Consider the following 22,008-nt stretch of genomic DNA (forward strand, 5'->3'; position numbering starts at 1 on the left):
GAGGATGGGATAGAACTTGCATACGGGACAATTAAGGGCAGATGTGATTCTCTGATTTTGAGGCAGAACGGCAAACCTTGCACATCCCCAGCCCTCAACCAAAACCACATTCTTTTTATACAGCCTTGGTTGGCATAACTGAACTGTGTCTCCGCCTCTGGTATATTTCTTTCTTTTTTTTTTTTTTTGAAGATTTTATTTATTTATTTGACAGACTGAGATCACAAGTAGACAGAGAGGCAGGCAGAGAGGGAGAGGAGAGGAAGCAGGCTCCCTGTAGAGCAGACAGCCCAGTGCAGGGCTTGATCCCAGGACCCTGAGATCATGACCTGAGCTGAAGGCAGAGGCTTTAACCCACTGAGCCACCCAGGTGCCCCCCCCCCCGTATATTTCATTATTGAAATGAAATTTCAATATATTTCATAATTTAATATATATCATATATTGAAATCCTAACCCCCAGTATCTCAGCATCTGACTTTACTTAGACGTAAGGCCATTACAAATGTAACTAGTTAAGATAAGGTCATCCTGGAATAAGCCCCTAATCCAATACAACTAGTGTCCCTTATACGAAGGGGACGTTTGGGCACAGACACAGACATGTACAGAGGGAAGACGATGTGACGACACAGGTAGAATGCCATCTGCCAGGAACACCAAGGACAGCCAGTAAACCATCAGAAGCTAGGAGAGAAACATGAAACAGATCCTTCCCTCTCTTAAACATAAGACAACGGGCCCCCAGTGGAGGTGTTTATGTTAAATCCCACATCACCAAACCAAGACTTAACTTATTATAGTTTTGGCTCTGCAGAAATGGAATCTTAAATCAGTCACTCAGGAATTGCTTAATGAGCATTCGTTAGGTAATCTGCCTCATAGACCCTTGTTGTCCCCTAAAGGAAATGAACCTCGCAATAACCAGCTTGCTTTTCGTCCAAGGAGAACTTCCTCGAGCCTTCTGCCGTTAAGTCTTTCCTTCTGTAGAGCTGCTCAGAGCTCCTTCCTATCCACTAGACTGGATGCTGCCTACTTCATGAATTGGTGAATCAAGCCAATAAGATCTTTAAAATTTACTCAGTTGAATTTTGTTTTGTAGTACCTCCCAGCACTCAAAAGGATCCAACTCTATCCACACCTCGATCTCAGACTTCTAGCCACCTGAACGGTGAGAAAACAAATGTCTGTTGTTGAGGTTACCCACTTCGTGGCACTTTGTCACAGTGACCCGAGCTGATGAAGGCAACAGTCCAATGGAAAGAAAGAGTCCAGGGCAATGAATTGTTTTGCAAAAGTCATGGAAGCCTCTGAAGGTGCAATTTTATTTTCAAAACATTTTCAATCAGAAATACATTTTTTTTAAATCTTTTTCCTTTCCTTTCCTTTCTTTCTTTCTTTCTTTTTTTTTTTTTTTAAGAGTGAGAGCACAAGCAGGGAAGGGGTGGAGGGAGAGGGAGAGAGAGAATCTTAAGCCCAGTGCAGAGCCTGATGCGGGGATTAATCTCAGGCCCCTGAGATCATGACCTTAGCAGAAATCAAGAGTCAGACGCTGAACTGACTGAGTCACCCAGGCGCCCCAGTAATGTTTCTTAGTATCTTTATTTCTATCCTATTGCTCATATACATTCCTTATGTCCACAGGTAGATTTTTATATAATTTGTAAGGTCTTTCTCTACTCCTGATTCCCTGAAAACTTTGCCAAAGACTAAGAACTTGATCTCCTAATTCTATCACCTTAAAACATCTGTCTAAGTTTTCTTATCCTGTTCTCCACTTGGGGCCTCCATTTCTGTCCACTCTCTCTCTCTACCTTGAAGAGCTCCTTGCACACCTCTGCCATTTCTAAGAGTCCGTATGTCTCTGGGGGAGATAATGGACTGGTCCATGGCGACTTCCCCAAGTTGCTGGATGTGGCCTCTCCACTCACGTGGTCCCAGTTGTTGGAAGACGTCTGGCGTGATTCTGGGGACTCTAGTGAGGGGACAGAACAATAGGCAGCCCACACTTTTCTGTTTACATATTTGTTTTCAAGGGACCCACGGATTCCCTGCTGCTGGCCCATTTCCAAATCACCAACTCCAGCTGCTTTCTGAGTGCCATGTTCTTATCTTTTACTCTCGTAATCTGACCCTATGCACCTCTGATGATATCATTTCTTTCCCAAATGACTGTGATGTTAAGCAGGTTAAAAATATTTTATTTAGGGGCGCCTGGGTGGCTCAGTGGGTTAAGCTGCTGCCTTCGGCTCAGGTCATGATCTCAGGGTCCTGGGATCGAGCCCCGAATCGGGCTCTCTGCTCAGCAGGGAGCCTGCTTCCTCCTCTCTCTCTGCCTGCCTCTCTGCCTGCTTGTGATCTCTCTCTGTCAAATAAATAAATAAAATCTTTAAAAAATATATTTTATTTATACATTTCTGTTTCTGTGCTTATACATACTCACTAAGTCGGCATTTTTAGGCTAATAAGTTTGTTTCTGTAATCAGTCTGGTGAGCCATACTCTTTGACTTTTTCGGTTTTCTGGACCAGAGTTTTTTTTTCCTTTCTTTTTTTTTTTTTTTTTTTAATTTTTTTATTTGACAGACAGAGATCACAGGTAGGCAGAGAGGCAGGCAGAGAGAGAAAGAGGAGGAAGCAGGCTTCGCACTGAGCGGAGAGCCCAATGTGGGACTTGATCCCAGGACTCTGGGATCATGACCTGAGCCAAAAGCAGAGGCTTTAACCCCCTGAGCTACCCAGGAGACCAGAGTTTTCTGTGGCAAAGACATGCGCAGTAGTGCCTCTATCACCCGGAGGCAGTCGGTCTCACAATGACAGTCTCAGCTCAGTGTGACCTCCCACAGAATTACAAGTCAGTTATCCTAAAAGCAAGCAAAAGTCATTCAAATGTTTGTCTCTTCCAAAGTCATCCAAGTAGAAAGTGCAAGGCACCATATGTCCTGTGGGCACACGTTCCCTAGTCATCCCGACACGGGTGCTTTCCTTCCCTTTACCAGCTCTCCTGCACAGCACAACAGATGGACAAACTGACAAAGAACAAGGCCAATCTGCCCAGCCCTTCCAGCAACTCAGCCCCGTGGATCCCTGTCCTAGCCTCTTGCTTGCAGGCCGACCTTATCATCATGTCGATTCATTTAGCCTCTCCTACATACATCAGTTGTCTTCAAACTTTGGACTGTTTATCCCATGCACAAAAACAGATGACCAGAGGGAGAGGGGGAAAGTTCTAAAATATTTAGATACTATTGATATATATGTTTTAGCCACTATAAAATGTACATCGAAAATTTTAAAGTTTGAGACAAAAGTCATATTCATAATCCCTCTCTCTATTAAACTATATATATTTACTGATAAGTTAACAAACCTTTGCCCTCACTACGAAACTTATTAATAATAATTTGCAATGATAATAGTATAATTGATACATTTTATTATTTTAGAATATGTTGGTTTAGTCCTTGTGATACACTGATTCTAATTCAGATTATAGATACCGTTCTCTCTCTTTTCTCCATTTCCATACTTGGCTCTGCTGCTTACTGTAGAAGGGAACTGTAAAGTTCCCTCACCAAGATGCGCAGAACCAGATGGAAGAAATGCCCGCTAAATGCTCATTTTCATTCCACTCCACTGATTATGCAAAGGTTTTTGTTTAAATTCTGCTAGTAAATTTTATCTTCTCTGATATCAGTCAGTGGCTCTTCCTAAATCATCTCAAGTTATTTCATTTTTGTGCTTTTAACAAATAGGTTCAAAATCCACTAGAACTCTGGGAGAATTTCCAACACATTTTTGATAGTCTCTCCAAGTGTACGGATATGGGAGTTTTTAATGGGTGACACACGGAATTTTTTCCAGGTAAAAGCAAAATCACATAAACATGGAAATGTTTCCAAATATCCCCTTTCAAGTTGTTTTTTTCATAACATGTGTTTCTTCATAAAGCACTTCCTGTTAGATCGGCTAATGTCTTTTCAAATCCAGTATGTCATCTCTGATTTTTAAAATACCCCATGATTGGGGCACTTGGGAGGCTCAGTAAGTTAAGTGTCTGACTCTTGATTTCGGCTCAGGTCATGATCTCAGGGTTATGAGATTGAGCCCCAAGTGGGGTTCTGTGCTGGGTGTGGAGCCTGTTTAACATTCTCTCTCTCCGTCTCCCTCTGTCCTTCCCTCCACCCCTGCTTGTGCCCATGCTCTCTCACTCAATAAATAAATAAAAATTTTAGAGTATGCCATGATGTGGGCAGATGAAGAACTCACTTGGGGAGTGGGAAGGTCAGCTCCCCCGTGGTCTGGATATTCTCTTGTGCTGGCATGATTATTCTCTTCGAGGGACTATTTTCTAGGTGAGTTTTCTGTGGTAAAGACACGGGCGATTCCCTAAAAGAGCCATTTTAAGCCCCTTATTCATTTTGTGAGGATTAGTTTAGCTAGGTCTAGATAATATGATCCCTAAACCCATGTAGCCAGGAGCATGTCTGCCGCAGTATCTCTCAGTGAACCGACGGCTATCATCAGCCTCCTAGAGCAATGGGTCTCCGCTGTTTTTTGAAAGTATTTGGGGATACCACAGGGATTCTATGACTGAATCTGAGTCATATAGACTAAATGAGGGTACCAATTCCTACATGTACATCAGTAGTAGGTTAACCTTCTGTGTTTTTTAAATAAAACTAAATATAATTCTAACATTTTCTTCTCCACCTCAGGGGATCAATTCAATGCTGGGTGCCTCATTTTGGAGACCCCGAATCTAGATCAACACAACAAGATCACAGGACACAGAGAAATTCAGAAACCTCCTTGTTGGGAAGGGTGGTTGGAAAGGCTATGAAATCCTCTGATACTTTTTTTTTTTTAAAGATTTTTATTTATTTATTTGACAGAGAGAGATCACAAGTAGACGGAGAGGCAGGCAGAGAGAGAGAGAGACAGAAGCAGGCTCCCTGCTGAGCTGAGAGCCCGATGCGGGACTCGATCCCAGGACCCCGAGATCATGACCTGAGCCGAAGGCAGCGGCTTAACCCACTGAGCCACCCAGGCGCCCCTCCTCTGATACTTTTGATAGATTCTGCTGTATTGCTTATGATCACTTTGGGAAACACAAGGGTGAAATCGATCACCATTGTCTGGTGAAGGAAACTCACAGCAGGGCTTGGGGCTCATCCAGGAGTGTACATTACTGGGACATTTCTGTTCTATTACCTTGAATCACTAAGTGAGTCTTTGTTCCATTTTCCTAAAGCCCTGCTGTCCTTCCCTTAAAGCTCCAGCGGGCCTTCTAAAGATAAGCCAGAATATCCAATAGCAAACAGTTACCAAGTGGACCAGATTCATTTGTTAGGATTTTTTTTTTTTTTTGGTCAATTAAAAAAATAGCTTTCAAGAGCTCTCACAAAGACTTTTTCAGAGCTCATAAAGGTAATGTTCAAACTGTCTCTAATGATTCCTTGACCACGAATAAGCAAAACTAACAAAACAAAACAAATATCTATTTCCCAGAACCCTGGGACTGTCACAAATGCTTGTAAGTTTCCGTCAGGTTGGGAGTGATAATTACGCTTTATTTTTACACACACACACACACACACACACACACTTACATTGGTTTGTTTCTGAGTGATGTGCAAGGAAATTTTTTTAAAAAGCATGGGATAGGGGCACCTGGGCGGCTCAGTCAGTTAAATATCTGACTCTTGGTTTCAGCTCAGGTCATGATATCAGGGTCGTGTGATCGAGCCTCGTGTAGGGCTCTACGCTCAGCAGGGGACTGCTTAAGACTCTCTCCTTCTCTCTCTGGCCCTCCTCCCACCCCTACTCTTGAAAACAAATAAATCCTTAAAAAAAAAAAGGAGTATGTGGTAAGTATATGTGCCAGTGTGAGTGGGTAGAAGTTATTAAATACTTCACGTTCTATGAATTGAAAGTAACAAGGCTGTCAACTAAGTTGACTTTTCAAGAAGTGATACTGTGGAAGCAAGTATGGTCCCAGAGTCTCTCACATCAGTATCACCTGGTGAGGTCCCTCCCCTCGAAATCTGATGTGACAGAGCAGTAAGCCCGCCTCTTCAGGAGATGGTTCTGGCTGCAGAGGTTTCAGAACCATTGCTCTAGGCTGTGCCTCCGCTGAGATAAAGACATCAGCCCAGTGTGTATCCACTGCCCATCTGCAGCACCAGAAACAATGACGTCTTCCTTCCAGATCCATTCATGGCTGCTGTTCATGTCAGAATTCCTTCTGAGAGGAGGCAGTTGGTACAACAATGAATCTCTTTCCTCCAAGTCTTGGCTGTCCCGATCCTGACCTGCCACCTGTGTCACATTCCATCAGGTTCTGAGAATGAGGCATGGCACTTGGCAAAGACTGACACGCATTGGGGCAGAAGCCTGAGAGGATAGGCTGAGCCAAAGCGTGCATGCACACACACACAATGGAAATGAATCAAAGCACAAATTTTCTAGAAAACCCTCTCAAACAAAAGCAACTCTGAAAGATAGGACTTTGGGTGAGCTTGGCCACTGATGGAGGTGAAGACTGGCAGGTCTGTTCTCTCTCTCTCTGTCTCACTCAGTCTCCCTGTGGGAATGATGAAGGCAATGACAACTGGTTCAGAAGCCAGTTTCTGTGACATGCACTTCCCAGCAGCTGCTCCATAGAACACTAATCCTACCCAATGTCCTAGGAACAAAGGGTCTCGTGGTTAAAACCCTATCTTGGACATTTGAAATCTTTTTTTTTTTTTAAACTTTCTATTTTGAAAGAATTATAGACCTACAGGAAGTTTCAAAATAGTACAAATAGTGCCATATATCCTTGACCCGATTTCCAATGCAAATACATGTGTACGGCTGGAGAACAATGTCAACCAGGAAATCGACACTGGGATGCTGTTATTAACTAGACTATAGAACTTATTCACTTTCCTGGCTTTTTCACATGCATTTATTTGTGTGTATCTAGTTCTCTGACATTTTATCACCTGTATAGATTCTTGTAACCATGACCACAATCAAGATACAGAACCATTCCCTCACCACAAAGGGACTCCCTTATGTGACCCCGTTGTATTCATACCCCTTCCCCACCTTTCCTCTGGAAACCACCGATCTGCTCTTCATCTTTATAATTTTGTCATTGCAAGAAAGTTTTACAAATGGAATCACACAGCGTGTAACCTTTTGAGATTGACTTTTTCATTCAGCATAATCCTCTTAAGTTTGGTTGGGGTTGTTGTACATAGCAATGGTTTACTCCCTTCTATTGCTGAGTAATTAATATTTCATGGGAGCAATGTGTCATAGTTTATTTAACCATTCACCCAGTAAGGAATATTTGGGCTGTTCCCAGTTCGGGGCTGGGACTACAGATGCTATGATCATTTGTGAACAGGGTCTTGTACAAACATAAATTTTCATTTCTCCAAGTAAATGCCCCCAAATGTAATTGTTTGGTTGTATGGAAGTTGCGTGTTTAATTACAAAAGAAATGGCCAGTGTACCATTTTAGAGGCTCACAAGGGACACACGAGAAATCCAGTTTCTCTGCACTTTCTCCAACATTTTAATTTTAGCTCTCCTGATAGGTAGGTGGTGACATCTCATTGTAAATTTCATTAGCAATTCTCAAATGGCTAATGAGGTTGAACATCTTTTTCACGAGCTTATTATTCATCTATATCTCCTCTTCGGTGAAATGTCTGTTCATGTCCTTTGCTCATTTTATGACTGGATTTGGCGGGGGGGGGGTTCCATTACCATTGAGTTCCAGAGTTCTTTATATATTCTTGGCCAGTCCTTTATCAGGTGTGTGCTTTGCAAATATTTTCTCCTGTGCTGTGGGTTGCCTTTTCTTTCTCTTAACTGGATCTCTCATAGCACAGAGGCTTTTCCTTTTTAAGAGGTCCAACGTGCTTTTCTTTTACGGATGATGCTTCTGGTGTCACGTCTAATAACCTTTCACCTGGCCCTTGGTCCTGAAGATTTTATCCTATACATTCTGAAAGTTGTATGGTTTTACTCTTACATTTAAATCTGTTTAAACGTACTACACAGTTCTAGTTTTACATTTAAATCCCTGATTTCCTGTGGCATTAATTGTTATATAAGGCATGAGATTGAGGTCAAGGCTCGTTCTCAATGCCTTTTAACATTTTAAGGGCGACAGTTCTGTAATCCAAGGCACCTATTTTTAGATTTAAGCTGAGTCTCCCGAACTTGGCCATCTATTCACGCATCAATATTTGTCGGATACTCCCCACAGACATGGGCACTGGGCTTAGGCACAATCTTTGGTCTTTGGGAACGTTTGTATACACAGACTTAGCACCACGTGCTTTAGAAAATTCTGCTTGAGACAACAGACGGACTCAAAGACAGAGTCTGATACCAGCGTAAGCAAGGAGAGATGCAAAATCGGAAGAGTGCTCAGACAAGAGGCAGCTTCCATGGGAAACTTGGAGTCAAGAGCTGAAACGGCGGAAAGGAAGGGAGGACTCAGAACGTGGGGAGAGAATGCCGGGGACAAGGCACATTGTGGTGGATGGCGTCGTCTGGGCCTACCCCCTCCTTTGCTCCTGAAGATCTCACGTGCCTTTTCTTCTCTTATTTGCTGGGCTCCTCAGTGTTCGTGTCCGCCTACCACCAGCTCTGTCATGGATATGTGAGTAGGTAAATGTACGTCTGTACAGTTAACCCTTAAACAACACGGGGGGCAGGGGCTCTGACCCTCATGCAATCAAACATCCACCTATAACTTTTTTTTTTAAAGATTTCATTTATTTATTTGACAGACAGAGATCACAAGTAGGCAGAGAGGCAGGCAGAGAGGGGTGGCGGGGGGAAGCAGGCTCTGCACTGAGCAGAGAGCCCGATGTGGGGCTCGATCCCAGGACCCTGGGATCATGACCCGAGCCTAAGGCAGAGGCTTTAACCCACTGAGCCACCCAGGCGCCCCGACCACCCCCTGTAACTTTTGACCTCCTCCCCGACCCAAGATTTAACTGCCAATAGCTTTCTGTTGATGGGAAGCCTCACTGATAACTTTAACAATTGACATGTATTTTGTATGTGTAATACATACTGAATTCTTACTATAGAACTAGAGAAAAGAAAATGTTGTTAAGACAACCATAAGAGGGCTGGTTTAGTCGGTTTAAACCCTGGGTGGTTTAGTCGGTTAAGCATCTGACTTCTTGGTTTTGGCTCAAGTGGGAATCTCAGGGTCGTGAGATCAAGTCCTGCCTTGGGCTCCGTGCTCAGTGCAGAGTCTGCTACAGTTTCCCTCCTCTCCCTCTGACTCCCCACTCTCTAAAATCAATAAATCAATCTTAAAAAAAAAAAAAAAAACACAACCATAAGAAAAAGGAAATACATTTGTAGTAGTGGATGTGTTTATCAAAAAAAAATCCTCACATAAGTGGCCCCCTGGACTCAAACCCATGTTGTTCAAGGTCAGCTGTATATCTACAAATATGTATGTGTATATGTGTATAATTACTACATATAGGTATATTTGTCAGTACATATACGTGTGACACATGTAATAAACATATCTGTATATATATTATACATATACACACTTGTTTTTTGTGGTGTTTTTTTTTTAAGATTTTATTTATTTATTTGAAAGAGAGAGAACAAGCAGGGGGCAGCAGCAGGCAGAGGGAGAGGAGGAAGCAGGCTCGCCACTGAGCAGGGAGCCCGATGAGAGGCTGGAGCCTGATGAGGGGCTCGATCCCAGGACCCTGGGATCATGACCTGAGCTGAAGACAGAGGCTTAACGACTGAGCCACCCAGGGGCCCCTACACACTTGTTTTTAATGTAAAATTTTTTCTTAGTCCACAGCAGTTTGTAGGTAAAAACCTATGGTCCCAGCTACCCTCACAAACACATTTTTCTGGCATTTCCGGACGCCTCACATCCTTTCCCATCCTTACAGAAGTCCTCAGTGTCACTCGCGCTCCCTGGTCTTTCCTGATGACTCTAAGAATGACGTGTGCACTCTTTCCTGTTGCTGTTCCCAGTGGCAACTCCTCACATGGGTACATGGAGGCTGGGGTCCCCGGGGACTGCTGACGTCACCGGCTCTATCCTGCCCCCCCCCCCCGCCCTCCATTGGGAGGACTCCTGTCCTTGCTACAGCATGGCCTCCCGTGCACAAAGCAATAGCTAGGAGTATTTTTTCTGTTTTTTTGTTTTTGTTTTTGTTTTTGTTTTTCCTTCTCTTTCTCTCTAAAATGTGGGCATTGATCTATGGGGCTGGCCTGAAGTACCGAGCCCCTTATTCCATCACCTTGTTCTCTGACCTTGACTCATGATCTAAGAACCAGAGCGTGTCTTTCCTTGTCTTCCTGAGGCCCATCAGCGCCTCTTACAGATAATATTTCCTGTGGGTCCTCCTGTCCTTTAGAGATGCTTTTACTTATCTGAATCATAGTTCCGGTTCCTGCCATTTACAAAAGAACCAGCTGTTCCCAATTTAGAAGAAGGTAAATTCTGAAAGTAAGTTGGTGTGCCAGTCATTTAGAATTTGGGCCTCACAGCCCGAAGCTACGAAATTATACATAATGGCAAAGTTCCCAGGCTGATCCACAGAAAACCCACTTATCCCAAATGTAGCTGAACTGAGGTAATAAAGCTATAGGCAACCCAGCCACACTTAGCAATTTGTTTCCATTGGAATGCGTGTCTTGTACCAACGGCGAAGCCAAGGAGGCAGAGTGAAATAAATCTGAAACTTGAATGTATCTTGTTGTTGGGATTATGTAGCCTGTAAACTGGGACTCCGAGGGGGGAGAAACGTTGGATGGAGATATCCGTGGAGTTGTTTATCAAATCCCGGGAGCTTCCAAAAGAACATGCAAAATTATAATTTAGTTCCCTGGAAGTAGAGCCTCCATTTAATACCATTTACCAAAGCCCTGGCACGTCCGTCATCTTGGAATGAGGTCGAAGTCGAAGAATTGAGAGAGGGTGAAGGCACTTCTGCGGGGGCGCGGGGGAAGCACGCCCAGAGACAGGCGGACAGAAATGCAGTTGGGGCTCCGGCCAAGGCAGCCTACCGTTGGCCACCTGGTTTGGGAAGTGGTTTTAATCCATTTTGACTTCAACTACGTCTTTCTCTCCATTCCTAACAGATGGCTTCCACTTCTCAATTTGCCCACTCCCCATTTCTCTATGCAAGAACATCCTTATCTCACACTGACCAACAGACCAGGCCATTAAACAATATGAGGGAAATTTATATCAGGGAGAGACCGTCTTTAAAACTGACCAGTTTACTTCTAGAAGTAAAGGATTGGAGACCTACTACGTGTCAGTCACTGTGCTATGTCTTTTCACCTGAATACCTTTATCAGCCTCCTAAAAACCCTGGGACATGGACATTATCATCCCCGTTCACGGACATCTCATTCTGTTGTTGAAAACGGAAGTCGGCAGGTTATGTTAGACTGAGCACCTTGGACCCATCGTAAGGATTCAAATGCAACTTCTGCCTCCAGAGCAAGGCTCTTTCCCTAACTTTATCCCTCCTACCACTGCAATAGAGCATTTCACTGTCCTAGAAACAGATGTATGTTACTCACTGGTTTTCACCCAGTTAAAAAGAAGATTATTCAAAAAGCAAGGACGACCCCATTTCTTAACTATATTTAAACCCAGGGAAGGTGATAAATGTGCAAAGTAGATTTGGCTTGGAGTCGGCTTAGCTGTACGTTGCTGGTCAAACTGAAGGAGAAGCCAAACGTTTCCAGGGAGACTGGGCAGACACTGGGCTCTCATGAAATTGAGGGTGAGCTAGCTAACCCTCAGGAGGAATGAGCCCACCCATTCGTTTGGCTCTGTGTGGTGCCTGGCCCAGTGCCAGAAAGAAGAGAAGATTATATGTATTATTTGATAGTACAAACAGGGGGGAAAAGGAAAAGCCCAGCCAAACATCAACAAAACAAGCCAGTGCCGCAGAGAATCTGTTTTGAGCTTTTCAGATTATAAGAAAAGGGAGCAGTAACCTTCACTGTGACAGCACCAAAATTAAATCCAGCCACAAAATCATATCGAAGCCGGTATATAGAGTTGTGTTTCCAGTTAGAAGACAGACACACACACACACACACACACACACACACAGAAGAGTTGTGTTTCCAGTTAGAAGACACACACACACACACTCTCTCTCTCTCTTTCCTCTTCCATCGCTTCAGCGCTCCCTCGTCCTAGCGCCTGCGCTGCGTTAGACTCCCCCTAGTGGAAGGCTGGGGCATTTCAGCCCCGATGATCCTCTGCTTCAGAACAAAAGAAAAGTCTCAGTATTCCCATTTTGTAAAATGTTTCTTTAGTTGGAGGTGAGCAAACACTGATGCCTAAACCAGTGGATTTTTATGGACTGCAGGCAACACAGAGTAGAACTCTTTAACCTCCCCTCGGGTTCATCGCTCGAGAAATCCTGATAGAACACGCACCCAGGGACATGTAAACAGATACATCGGCACAACCCCATTCCTGCCTGTGCACATGTCAGTTTCTCTCCATCCCTCACCTCCAAGGGGACCCCACAAGAAAATGCACCCCCAGGGTGTGGTAAAGACAGCACTTGGTGTAGACCTGCTAAGCTCTGACTCAGTTGGGTAGAATTCTACCGTAGCATCTGCACTTGCTTTCTGCTTGAGGGCTGCTGGCCTTCGTTTGCATTCAAAAGGCTTCTGACAAGATCTGTCAGGTGACAGATGGGCCCCTCTTATTTTACTAACAGGTCTGCAACCCAGGCTAGACACGAGGAAGCCACTTGCTCCAACTCATGGTAGCGGGTTGAGCATCTGATGGCCGTGAGAAAGAATGGGACACATTCGTGGTGGCGCGCTGGCCACTAGTCTGGCCATGGGGCCGTCCTCAAGGAGAACGGGCTGTCTCTCCACTGATGTGCTGGAAAGAGCAGCGGGTACAGGTTGCACCACTGGCCAAACCCAGCTGCCTCCAGAGTTAGGCAACTCACTAACTCGGACCCCTTCCAGAACACCGAACATTCTCAAGAAGAAGGAGTGAAAGAATTAAATGTACTTTCTAGGCTGAAAACTCTTTATGTCACAGATTTCAGTACAGGTCGCCCCTTTGAATTCAAAAGCAGTGGAGTTTTTGGTATTAGAAAACGAGAAAATTGCCGCAGAGAAAAGGTCATTTGAGTAATAGCTGAAAATCGTCTGGCCAGTATTTATTGCCATTAATTTGTCGGCAGGAAAGGGACATAAGGTACCAAGAAAGTCATCACCAGTGGTCTGATAGTTTCCAGCTCCCACACACAGAAACATTCTTGTGATGTAGGTGTTTGTATAGTATCAGTACTGAAAGAAAGAAAGAAAGAAAGAACATTGATAATGCACATGAGGTCCTGACTTTTGGGAACTGGCCCATATAGCAGTGGAATGTTCTGAGATCGGCACATTAGCTGAGGTACGGAAGAGGCTACAGCTCAGGAGACCTGAGGAGAGATCGCGGGAGCTGGAGATCCAGCAGATGACAGGAGCAGTGGGGCGGACAAGAATTCCTGAAGGGGCTTGGGGATGAGCGAGTCTGGAGGATGAATGGGTGGCCGGTGCTGGACAAACTCTAACCAGGCATTACGGCCAGGCCTGGCTCAGGTGTGCCAGCAGCAGCCACCTCATGGGGGGCCTGGCCAGGTGTGAGCCACTGAGACACTTGAAGAAGTTCCACCCCTAAACTATGGAGGGGTTGACCAAACCTCCTTTTAGGACCATCCAGAGTGGTGTGCCCGGGGCAGCCTGCTCCTGGTGTGGGTCCTGGTTGGGTCTTCACAGTATCCTTAAGGAAAGTCAGTTACAGAGATGACCCAGAGCGTCATCATTCTTCTCTTGCCTTGAGCTGTCGCCCTAAATCTGTGCCAAACGGAGACCTTGTGAGTACTGTAAGAGGAAGTAGGTGAATTTGGCTTGGCCTGATGACTGCTGGGGAATCTGTTTTGTCAAGCCATCGCAGATTAGTTCTGATTGGTTTGGTCGGTTAGCAAAGTTATTAGTTAACCAGAACCTGAGAAGAGGAGAGAACTTTGTAAAACCTCCCTAGTCCTAGTACTTGGCCCTAAACTCTACAGAAGCTCCCATCTCTCTCCAGTGGGGTCCTAACAGGTCATCGCTCCACATCCCCTGCCCCCACGCCACCTCACTGTGTAGAAGATAAGGATGTACATGTATAAACTCCCAGAAGACAGGGACCATGGGATGTAATCCCTTATGGCCAATCCCACATTGTCTTCGGGGGACTAACTGCAAGCTGACATGGTCCTTGCAGTCAAGGGAGTCTCGCCAAGGGCTAGCTCCCAAAGTCCCTGCAGTTTGCTGATTGATTTGGCTCACATGAGCACTCTGGGTCACGCTGACACAGTCCTTGAGCTCCTCTGTAAATGTGCTTGGGAAAACTCTCTTGTTTTGAAGCAAGGCAGTCATGTGGGACTTGTGGTCCTCGGACCTCGAGCTCCTTGATAAACATTCTTGTTATTGAACGATAAAATAAAGTCTCTGATACGTGTTGGGGCTCCACTGGGTCATCAGCCCTCCCAAAGCCATCTTTCTGTCTCTTGTTGTTCTTAATTCCCCACCATTCTCTCTCACCAGTCTCCCTGGGATTTCTTGCCACCATATCCTCTAATATGGCTGCCGCCAGCTACAAGTGGCTATTGAGAGCTTCCAAGTGGCTACTCAGAACTGAGATGTGCTGAACTCAAAGACTTCAGATGATAGTGTAATGTAAAATACCTTATTAGGGGCACCTGGGTGGCTCAGTGGGTTAAAGCCTCTGCCTTCGGCTCAGGGTCCTGGGATCGAGCCCCGCATCAGGCTCTCTGCTCAGCAGGGAGCCTGCTTCTCCCTCTCTCTCTGCCTGCCTCTCTGCCTACTTGTAATCTCTGTCTGTCAAATAAATAAATAAAATCTTTAAAAAAAAAACCCACCTCATTAGGATGATTTGTTATCAATTACATGTTGAAGTGATAATATTTTGGTGAAAAAAATATAGTATTACCATCAATTTTTCTATTTCCTTTCACTTTTTTGTGAATAAGCTTTGCATTTTAGAACAGTCCTGGCGAAACTGAGCAGGAAGTACAGAGAGTTCCCCTCTCACCCCTATCCCTGCACACTGCCACTTCCCTCACTGTGGACATCCCGCACCACAATGGTCCATTTGTCACAGCTGACGAACCCACAATGACTTCATTATCACCCAAAGCTCGTATCCTTTTACCTCTTACAGTGGCTACTCGAAAACTTTAAAACTCCATTTGAGGCCTTCTCTTTCTTTTGGGTAGCACTGTTTTATACCTTTTCTGGTGGCAAATCTAAAACAAAAACTCACATCCAGATGGGATGATAAGCCATGCTCACTGAAGAAGAAAATGATCTCAGAACATTTAAGATCTTAACAGAATTAAAAGCTGACCTTTGTCCCTTCTTTTTACAGCCAGTTCGGAAGGAAATTACTCAGAGGAAGATCTCCACATACTCTATCACTTGACAGCCCTGTCTCAGACCCAGACTGACTTGCAACCCATACTCTTGACATCTGACAAGCCAGCAGCTACTTACTACGGCTCGCTGAGCTGAGACAGGAATTCCTCTGCGAAGAAAATGACCAGTTTCAAGTGTCTCTGGGGGCTTCTAGCTTCTGGCCCTGTTCCCTCAAAAGGCCAGTTTCAATCTTGAATCCCACAGTGCTAGAACGACTCCTGCCCTGTGTCCCCTCAGGGGCCCGGTCATCGGGGGAGAGTCCGAGTGAAGGCAGGGAGTGTGGCTGTTACTCTTCCTCGGCTCCCGTGAGGCCTCACCGAATAAATGCAGATTTTTTTTCCTACATCACTTTCTGCTTGGCTTGAGTTCTACGGAAGACTTGTGCCATTAGCAAATTGGCTTTCCACGCTCGTGTACTTCACTCCGGCGCTCACAGAATACCTGCTCTCATTTGCAAACTTGGCCGGCATTTCAGGCCGGAATCAGCGTGAGCCTCTCTGGCCAAGGCCTGCTGAGAAGGGCCTGTTGGCCTAAGAGGATTACGCAGAGCTCAGTCAGCCACGCGTCCGTCCGAAGAGACCATAATGACTTCGGCTCTAATCTCCTTCTCGGGTAGGCCCTGTCAGCGACCACAGCTCACGACTGGGTTTCTTGCCACCTGCTGTGTCTTTCTTTACTTTCGCCTCACAAAACCCATCTTGATTGCTCCCCCATCCTCAGAGCTCACCTCCTGATTCTCTCTCCACCGGGGGGAAGGATCCTCAACCAACCCCCTTTGGAGCCTTCTGGCATTTCAGATGGGAAGTAGAACTGTACCACAGGCTCACGTCATCATTCTGGAAGAATTTACCCAAGTAGAACGTTCCCCATCACAAGAGAAACATCTGCTTGATTGGAGAAAACAGACTCAACGTCTGGGTTTGCGAGCCATTTCTGTCCCCAGTTTTACCACCACTGGGAAGACCTACCTGCCAGTCACCTCGTGATGCTGCTTCAGTAATCTTCCTCCCAGTGCTTTGAAAACTGACTTTGATCCAAAGGCCAGACTCAAAAGTTGCTTTTCCCGCACTGCCCTTCTGCATTGTTGAGACAGTTTAATGGTTTCCTTCTCTGGAATGGGGCTGCCTTTCCTCTCCAGTCATGGAGATGTTGGAAAAGTATGTCAGTTGCAAAAAAGAAGATCTTAACTAACATATTGGTGTTTTATTTAAAATTTTTGTGTTAGATTTGTTAGTAAAACTGGCCTGTGTGTCCATGCTACAGCATCACTGTCAAGTTTTCTGTGTCAGTGTTATGCTCGCTATAAGACGACGTTGGAAGCACTTATTTTCTTTCCACTAGAAGAGTTTTTAAAACATTAGAATGATCTATTTCTTCGAGATTTAAAATCATTCTTATGTGAAATTATCTGGGCCTGGAAGCCAGACAATGCTTCTGCTTCATACACACTAATGCCTTAGTATTCACGTTTGCATGAACATGGAATTTTCTTTTCATTTTCTCCATCTTTGGAGGGAGATCCTCATTTCTAATTCTCCTTTCTGATTCTCCTTTCTAATTTTCTGTATTCATATTTTGTACCTCCTTTTGGGGGAGGGGGGATATGAGGGATTTTTCTAATTTGTTTAAAAAGCATTATATTTTGGATTCATTTTTTTCCTGCCAATTATCTAATTTTTAAAAATGTATGCCTTTCAGTTCTCATCATTATTCATTTCTTCCTCTTGCTTTCTGTAATTCCCGTGTGTTCTTTTTCAAACTTCTTGAGTTGAATAACGAATGCATTATTTTGATTATTTTTTATCCGGTAATGCTAAGTGCTTAAGCCTAAAAATTTTCCTCTAAGCACTGCTTTAATCACATCCTTAGGTTATGAAGCATAGCTGTAAACATTTACTTATAATTACCATCGTCTAGGTTTTCTGCACAAATGTACTGGGCTCTGCTCTGAATACCTTTCCATTTTAAGGTTTTGGCTTTCCCTTTTGCACCGAGCAGGCCTGGGGGTGGGGGTCTTAGAAGGCACAGGTAGCTTGGCCTAGGGTCCCATCCCAAGGTACCCATGCACCCCTGTCTCTCTGACGTGGCAAACTTTAGAACACCACTAGGGAACACTTCTGTGTTCTCTCCAGGAATTTAAACTTAGTGGTGCCACGTACAGCACTCTCGGTTGGGTTTTGTAGAATTCTTTCCCTTCCTTTCAGAGAGGTTGGCATCCGGCTTTGGATCTGGAGAGTGACTATTTACTATTTACTATTTACCGGTGCCAGGCACCGGTCTGATTGTCAATATCCCTTGCTCTTGTTACTCTCACTCGACCAGTTCCAGATATCCTACAGAATGGTTCGGAAGTTGTAGATATTATCTTGGGTGTGTTCCAAAAAGAGAAAGAGACTCACAGCATTTTATCCCACCATCTGTTATCAGACATCTCAGTACTTAAGTTGTTGAAGAGTACTTGAAAAGTTTTCTAGACTCACGAGGCTCATCCACAACTTAAGCTTGATTTCCAAGTGACCAGCTTTCATGAGGACAAAAAGAATCCTCTCAGCTTACGCATTTCCTGAGCCCTAGCTGACCTTTCATCTCCTAAGTAATATTCACCCTCTATGCCTTTGACTTTCTATTAAGCAAGCAGAATTGATTGGCCTGATTTATTCTGTTGAAATGCGGGGCACACAGGGCTGGTAATAAAAAGGGGGAGAGCTGACTTCTGCCCTTGTCCAAGGAGAATACCCAGACGCTAGCCCTTTGTAGACTTGACTTTAAATTTGAAAATGTGCTTAGTGTCTCCTGAGATTCCCTGAGGCTGTCCAAGGCAGTCTGGCAACACCAGCTCATGAGGAAGGCCACTAGGTATGTCAATGTGTCTGTTGTCTGGTCTCTTTTTGAAACCTGCACAAATTGCTTTGGTAAGCAATGAGCCTGAGGAAGAGGGGCCATCGGCCTTTGGGTCATGCCTTTCCTATGACTTCCCTGGATAAGACTTAACTCCAAAGAAAAAGAATCAAAAACTAATCATAGGTCACACTGGAAGTTTTATATAAAACTGTAGAATATTCAGATGGAGTCGAGTCTGTCTCAGTCAGAGTTTTGCTTGGGGCCCAGCTGCTCATCGTGTGCACACCTTCCTCACCCTGTGCTCGATGCCGTGGGCTCTCTGTGAGCAGCTGGGAGACAGAAGCCAACTCGCTTTCAGGGAAGCCAAAGGCAGTGCCAGGTAAGTTTGCAAACACTTTTCAGCCACCTGCTGTATGATGCTTTGAAATGCCTCCAGGCCAGAGATCCGCTTCCTACGTGGGGTCAGGCTTTTGAAACAGAAAATCCTCCTGAAATAAGAATTGGCAGGTTCTCCTTCAGGGATGTGGCAAATGCAAGCATTTTGGCTCTGGCTCCATACAGCTCTGGGTTAGGTTATGCCTTTGAATTTCGCCTTTGTTCCCAGCACTTTCTGAAAGAGGGTAATGTAACCAGGATATCTTCCAAGACAGATGACTCTTCTAGATACTTTTTCAAAGGAGGGTGTAGAAAACAAAGAAAAGGTGATCAGAGAGATGGTGGTAGGAGTACATGATCTCCAAAGAGCTCTGTGCTCAGGTGAAGTGAGGGTCCAGACACAGGACAGTCAACACATGGATAAAGATTCTACACATATTGTTGGGAGATCCAAAACTGACTTCCAGAAATTGCTTCCCTCTGGACCTAGCTCTCTTAAGAGGCTAGCTTCATCTAGCTGGCCATGAAGATAGCAGAGAGAGATAATAGCAACACTAAACTTTTCTCGGCACAGACCAAGCTGATGCTTCTGGAGAACCAACAGACGCTCTGGGCTAAAAATTACCTCTTCTTCTAGAATTATCTTTGAAATACTACATCTGACTTTCATCCCGAGGGCATTTATCAAGCTCCAGTGGACAGGCCACAGAAGAAAACACTTAGGGATTTCATAAAGCGTGGAATCTAGTAGAAGATCTTCACACAGAAAACTGGGATCCCAAAGGGCCCTATCTCTCCTCTAAGCATGAATTAGGTACTTGCCAGCTTATCCCTCTTACTGCCACTTCACTAAACATCAGGGAATATCACCTTTCTTCTGTCTTAGTACTTGGGTAAGGGAACAAAATCTCTGCCTTGATTATTCATAAACACAAGGTCATCGTATACTTTTCCAACCTCAATTCACACTTCCTGGGTAGTCCCAAGAAATAAACTCGAGTTGAGAATTAGTGGAGAGCCACGGGCTTGGCAGCAACCATATGCTTATGGTACTAAGAAAAATGAAACCTGTCAGATTCATCTCAAAGAATTTCCATTGATCACCAGCACAGATCATAAAACTCACAAAGATACCAACATAATACCACTGGGGAAACAACAACAACAACAACAACAATAACAGGAGATTCAGCTTCCGAGAAGTTTCAGATACTGGATTATCAGCCAAAGAATATAAAACAAGTAGTTTAAATTATGGGAAAAAAAATTGAGGGTCTAGATTAGTTTGGCAGGGCTGTCTTAACAAAGTATCACAAACTTGGTGGCTTAAACAGCAGGTATTTATTTGCTCACAGTGCTAGAGGCCAGAAGTCCAAGATCTAGCCTAGAGGCTACAAGTCCAAGGCTAGAAATCCAAGGATTAATTTCTTCTGCGACATCTCTCCTGGGATAGTAGATGGCCATCTTCTCTCTGTCTTCACGTGGTCTTCCCACTGTGTTTGTCTGTGTCCTAATCTCTTCTGATAAGGGCCATTCATATTGGATTAAGACCTGCCCCAATGACCCCATTTAACCTTAATTACATCTTTCCCATCTCCTAGGCAGTTGCATTCTGAGGCACTGTGGGTTACAATTTCTTTTCTTTTTTCCTTTTTTTAGTTTTTATTTAATTATTTATTTATTTGACACACAGAGATCACAAGTAGGCAGAGAGGCAGGCAGAGAGAGAGAGAGAGGAAGGGAAGCAGGCTCCCTGTCGAGCAAAGAGCCCGATGAGGTGCTCGATCCCAGGACCCTGGGATCATGACCTGAGCCGAAGGCAAAGGCTTTAACCCACTGAGCCACCCAGGTGCCCTGGGTTACGATTTCAATAGATTAATTTTGAGGGGATACATTTCAGCCCATAACAAACTATAGAGAACATAAGCAAGGAACAAAAATTTATAAAAATTTTCAAGTGTTTTTTGAAAAAATATCCTGCTAGAATTTCTAGGAATGAATAATATTATAATTGTTTTTGGAAGCCTCAATGGATGGTTTAAGAGAAGTTTAGCATAGCTGAAGAAATAATTAGACGACTGGAAAACAGATCAGCAGCTTACCTATTTCACGGTACAGAAAGAAAGAGAAATGATCAGAATTGTGAAAAGACCCCAGTCCTCAGAATTAAACACCCCAAGGAACCCAAGTAGGCTTTGCAAAAGAGGAAAAAAGAGAAAGAAAGAAAGTAAGAAACATACACCAGATAGGGCTAACACACTAAAGCCAGAAAAGATGGGGAGATCCAAAAGACAAGCAGGGAAGACGGATTACTTACAAAGGAATGACAAACTTACAAGTGACTTCTTTTTTTTTTTTTTTAAAGATTTTATTTATTTATTTGACAGAGAGAGATCACAAGTAGGCAGAGAGGCAGGCAGAGAGAGGGGAAGGGAAGCAGGCTCCCTACCGAGCAGAGAGCCCGATGTGGGGCTCAATCCCAGGACCCTGAGATGATGACCTGAGCCGAAGGCAGAGGCTTTAACCCACTGAGCCACCCAGGCGCCCCTACAAGTGACTTCTTAACAGCAATCATAGGAGCTAGAGGACAGTGGAAACATTTTTTTTTTTTTTTAAGATTTTATTTATTTGACAGAGAGAGATCACAAGTGGGCAGAGAGGCAAGCAGAGAGAGAGAGAGGAGGAAGCAGGCTCTCTGGCAGGCTCCCTGCAGAGCAGAGAGCCCGATGCGGGACTCGATCCCAGGACCCTGAGATCATGACCTGAGCTGAAGGCAGAGGCTTAACCACTGAGCCACCCAGGTGCCCCTACAAGTGACTTCTTAACAGCAATCATAGGAGCTAGAGGACAGTGGAAACATTTTTTAATATGCAGAGAGAAAGTAGCTACCAGCCTCAAAACACACTTGAAGTGAAAATACTGTTCAAGAACGAGAGTGAAGTAAAGACGTTTTGAGGTAAGGAGAAACAGACTGTGATTTAAAAGGAATGTTAAGGGCTTGTTTGAAGCAGAGGGAAGTCATGTTGTGTATAAATATTGAGATGAAAAATAGCATAATGGACCAAGAAAGCGGCTAATGTATGAGTAAATCCAAAAAATGTTGACTTTAGGAAACAATGGCATAGAAATGAAATATACAGGACCAGTAGCAGAGAATTCAGAAGGGTAAGAGGATTAAAGTGTCCTAAGGGCACTCGAACATGCAGAAGGAAGGAAACTTATTAATTAAATTTAGCATATGATAAGTGGAGTATGCTTGTTAACAGTCCTGG

The 22,008-nt window shown here is 44.3% G+C and overlaps 1 pseudogene; it reads right to left on the reverse strand.

The window, feature by feature from the left end:
* Nucleotides 1-3,125, reverse strand: part of LOC125094007 (C-myc promoter-binding protein-like) — a 50,575-nt pseudogene extending 47,450 nt beyond the window's left edge.
* Nucleotides 3,126-22,008: the final 18,883 nt, after the last annotated feature.

This window comes from Lutra lutra, chromosome 2 (genome assembly GCF_902655055.1).
Source record: "Lutra lutra chromosome 2, mLutLut1.2, whole genome shotgun sequence".
In the NCBI taxonomy this organism is placed as follows: Eukaryota; Metazoa; Chordata; class Mammalia; order Carnivora; family Mustelidae; genus Lutra; species Lutra lutra.